This window comes from Penaeus japonicus, unplaced genomic scaffold, assembly GCF_977035675.1.
Source record: "Penaeus japonicus unplaced genomic scaffold, GWHDUDI00000001_assembly GWHDUDI00000011, whole genome shotgun sequence".
NCBI lineage: Eukaryota > Metazoa > Arthropoda > Malacostraca > Decapoda > Penaeidae > Penaeus > Penaeus japonicus.
Window position 1 is genome coordinate 39,142,740 of NW_028234413.1, and position 5,000 is coordinate 39,147,739.

Genomic DNA, 5,000 nt, shown 5'->3' on the forward strand with positions numbered 1-5,000 from the left:
TCTTTCTTATCTACTTCATCCTTTTGCTTCCTTTGTCTATACTTATAATGAATGCTGATCTTTAAAAACTCAATATATTAAATACATTTTTAAAAATCCTTTCCTTTGCTATATAAGAAAAATGACGATATCCCATAACGAAAATAAAAACTTTTGGATTCTTGTATGTATTTAGTTTTCAGCTCCGTTTCTTAGATAAGTGCGTCGGATATATAGATAAATAGATGTCTATGCGCCTAACATGTCTTTTAAGATAGATGAATTATGATGGACTATTTCATTCTTTAGTTTAGATCAGTGGCTTCTAAACCTATTTAGCCCATGGAACACTTCTAGCATACTTAGTCGACTGAATTTCGGAATCGTGTTATGACCATAATGTAATTATAATAAAGCATATTCAGCGAATCTTTATTAGTTCTGTTTTATTATTCGTGAAATTAAGACTACTGAAATTCGCATTTTTTAATTTTATAAATACAATTGTAGGACTGACTGTGATAAAACGAAGAGGAACATCTATCGATCAGGAATCTTATCATTTTTTCTCCTTAATTTTTCTCCCTAATTACAATTAACTTTCAAGGGAACTACCACACCGTGTAATGATATGTTCTTTCTGGCAGAAATTTTGCCTTTTTTATTTCGACCGATTTGAGACCAAAATCCCCGAAAATATATTTTTTTCTAAAACAGACCTGCCCCCCCCCCCCCTCCTTCATGGCTCCCTCTGTAGGAAAATTTTGAGAACTACACACCTTCAACGAGATATCTAGGACTGCTAACCAAATACATTTTCTTTCAGCAAATTGTATTCCCCTTTTTCGCCAAATAAGGGAAGAAATAGGCCTAGTTTGATAATCAGAAGCTTGGTTACACCCCTCCCCCCCCCCACCCTCACCTTTTCATGAAAACAATTAAGTAGAATAAAACACATCCATAGAAAAGAACCAAATAAAAGAAATGAAGTTTCGATTTTATCAAGTTCTTCGAATCTCAGATAAAAAAATTGGAATTTCAATATCCTACATCCAGAGAACTTTTAAAAAAAAGTTCGAAATGACATTAACATATTTCGTTCTTACTATGGTTCTGTTTTATGATGTATGTTTGTCCACGCAATTGTTTTTCTTCTTCTTCTTCTTTGATGCCAACCACGTGTGAAAAGGAACATGATACCATAGCAATCATGATTGTGAAATGTCCTTGTAAAAGGTTTGTAAATTTCGTGGAAGAATTTTGATAAGCAATCTACTTATCATTAGTAATTAATTCAACAATCAATATTTGTATATATATATATATATATATATATATACATATATATATATATATATATATATATATATATATATATACATATATATATATATGTGTGTGTGTGTGTGTGTGTGTATGTGTATGTGTATGTGTATGCGTATGTGTACGTGTATGTGTGTGTGTGTGTGCGTGTGCGTGTGTGTGTGTGTGTGTGTGTGTCTGTGTGTGTAGATAGATAGATAGATAAATATTTGTTATGAATATTTTTTTCACAGTAATATTTTTCTCTTTACTTCCCTTTTCTCATCCCTGTCTCTTTTCCTTTTCTCTTTTTTTTTCTCTTTTCTATTCATTCTACTTTATCAACCTTATCCTTTCTTCCCATCCGTTCATTGGTATTACAATCCAATATATTAAGTACATTATTTCTCTTGGTTCCCTTCTCTCAGTATATAGAAAATGTCGACATCTCACAAAATCACTCAGAATAAATTTTTCGAATGTTGTGTCTATCTTTTTACCCCCCCCCCCCCTTCCCCCCTTGCTTCCACGCCCCTTGTAGTAAATAGTGCTTTTTTCGGCATATATCTCTGAAAATGCCGATATTTTTAAGGATTTCCTTTCTGGACACGGGTGACCGGCTTGTTAAGAGAATTACAAAGAATCAGGGAAGTTTCCCACTTTATTCCCTGGGCTCCGCCCCCCCCCCCCCCCCCCACCTCCTTAAAATTACCCCCCCTCCCCCACCACTACCACCACCAGGTTAAGATTAAGATTATGAAGCTTGAATCACAAAAAAAAAACACAAACACAGTAACGTGCACATAAGAGAATTAATAAAACATTCATTCATTTTTGGATTGCTTTCGCCTGATGAGGAACTTTCTTTAAAAGTTCGAAACGTTGCGAGTTTTTCCTTTCAATTTGTGTTTTATTTATTATGAAGTTTGTTTCCCCAAGGTCGGAATATTATTCATTGAATGTCTAGTCTAGATTCATAATAATTCTAGATTATGATTAACATTTATCTCAACTGTTTCAATAAGTTAGATAGATAGATGTATAAATATTGAAGATATTATGCTCATCGCTTCATTAAAAAAAAAAAAATGTATCTTTCCACAAGAGAAGCTAAACAAGAAAGTACTTCCTACCACACGATATATAGACTAAATTGGAATGCCCTATCCATAAGTCCATATTAACATCAAAACACAGAAAATCATGCTGATGTTTTATTTACTATGTATTCCAGAGTGTTCTAGTTCAATGATATTCAAACTCAATTTTTCAAAACTTTCAGTCACGCGAAAAGGCAACTTCAAGATGGAAATCAAACCAAGCTCAGATTGCTCATTTTAGCATGAGATTCATTGCACTTTCAAAATAAACATTTATCATATCACTCTGATCATCAAAAAAAAAAAAAAAACAATAATAATTATGCGATCTTCCCGTGCCGGGAATCGAACCCGGGCCTCGTGGGTGAGAGCCACGTATCCTAGCCACTAGACCACACGGGATCTATATATAAGGATACTCTGAATAAAATAGAATTTACATTTCAAGTATTAGATTGACTCTCTAATTATAAAATTATATCTATGGAGGCGTCATTCTTCTCCTTGGAATTTCTATCGGAAATTTTGTCCACTTTGTCGGCAAATTTGAGATTTCTCAATATATATATATATATATATATATATATATATATATATATATATATATATATATATATATATATATATATATATATATATATATATATATATATATATGTGTGTGTGTGCGTGCGCGTGTGTGTGTGTGTGTGTGTGTGTGTGTGTGTGTGTCTGTGTGTGCAGATAGATAGATAGATAGATAGAAATTGTTATAAATATTTTTTACAAAAATATTTTTCTCTTTACTTCCCTTTTCTCATCCCTGTCTCTTTTCCTTTTCTCTTTTTTTTATCTTTTCTATTCATTCTACTTTATCAACCTTATCCTTTCTTCCCATCCGTTCATTGGTATTACAATGCAATATATTAAGTACATTATTTCTCTTGGTTCCCTTCTCTCAGTATATAGAAAATGTCGACATCTCACAAAATCACTCAGAATAAATTTTTCGACTGTTGTGTCTATCTTTTTACCCCCCCTCCCCCCCTTGCTTCCACGCCCCCTGTAGTAAATAGTCCTTGTTTTCGGCATATATCTCTGAAAATGCCGATATTTTTTTTTTAAGGATTTCCTTTCTGGACACGGGTGACCGGCTTGTTAAGAGAATTACAAAGAATCAGGAAAGTTTCCCACTTTATTCCCTGGGCTCTGCTCCTCCCCCCCCCCCTCCTCTTAATATTACCCCCCCCCCCACCCACCCACCACCAGGTTAAGATTATGAAGCTTGAATCACAAAAAAAACACAGACACAGTAACGTGCACATAAGAGAATCAATAAAACATTCATTCATTTTTGGATTGCTTACGCCTGATGAGGAACTTTCTTTAAAAGTTCGAAACGTTGCGAGTTTTTCCTTTCAATTTGTGGCATGATAATAATAATTCTAATAATCATAATTCTAGATTATGATTAATATTTACCTCAACTGTTTGAATAAGTTAGATAGATAGATGTATAAATATTGAAGATATTATGCTCATCGCTTCATTAAAAAAAAATAAAAAGTACTTCCTACCACACGATATATAGACTGAACTGGAATGCCCTATCCACAAGTCCATATTAACATCAAAACACAGAAAATCATGCTGATGTTTTATTTACTATGTATTTCAGATTGTTTTCGTTTAACGATATTCAAACTTAATTTTTCAAAACTCAGTCATGCGAAAAAGGCAACTTCAAGATGGAAATCAAACCAAGCTCAGATTGCTAATTTTAGCATGAGATTCATTGCACTTTCAAAATAAACATTTATCGTATCACTCTGATCATCTAAAAAAAAATAATAATAATTATGCGATCTTCCCGTGCCGGGAATCGAACCCGGGCCTCGTGGGTGAGAGCCACGTATCCTAGCCACTAGACCACACGGAATTTATATATAAGGATACTCTGATGAAAATAGAATTTACATTTCAAGTATTAGATTGACTCTCTCATTATAAGATTATATCTATGGAGGCGTCATTCTTCTCCTTGGAATTTCTATCGGAAATTTTGTCCACTTTGTCGGCAAATTTGAGATTTCTCAACTTCTCAAAAAAAAAAAAAAAAAAAAAAGTAAATAAAAGAAGTGAAGTTCCGATTTTATCAAGTTCTTCGAATCTCAGATAAAAAAAAAAACACGTGATTATATAATTAAATCAGACTGGCTGTGAGTAAGATAAAAGCGATATTTGTTAACAGTTTACAATTGCATTATAAAGTATAGTGCTGGGCCCCTCTAGTATGCCCTTTTTTATCGGAAAATTATTCTACTACTACGGTAAGATTTACACCCTCAGAGTTAATAGAAGCGCATTGTATGCCCAATGCTCTTTTTTTCTGGTAAATTTAACACCTTAATTGTACACTAGACCCCCCCCCCCTTTCCTCCCCCCAATAAAAAAGAACTACGGATGCCCTTGTCTAATCCAGAACAACCGCGTGGAAAAAGCGAGGTGGTGCCACAGCATTTGTAATCATGAAATCTTAATGAGCTTTTATACCCTTTGCAAATTTACAATGCATTCAATTTTATACTGCATTCGTATTGTTATGGACAGTTTGAAATATCGTGAGTATTTCTTTATAAC

At 33.5% G+C, this 5,000-nt stretch overlaps 2 non-coding genes across 2 annotated transcripts; both read right to left on the reverse strand.

The window, feature by feature from the left end:
- Positions 1-2,711: 2,711 nt before the first annotated feature.
- TRNAE-CUC (transfer RNA glutamic acid (anticodon CUC)) lies at positions 2,712-2,783 on the reverse strand. The gene has a single exon. It is a non-coding gene; the product is annotated as a tRNA-Glu (tRNA).
- Positions 2,784-4,227: 1,444 nt separating this feature from the next.
- On the reverse strand, positions 4,228-4,299 carry TRNAE-CUC (transfer RNA glutamic acid (anticodon CUC)). Its single transcript has one exon. It is a non-coding gene; the product is annotated as a tRNA-Glu (tRNA).
- Between the last annotated feature and the right edge of the window lie 701 nt (positions 4,300-5,000).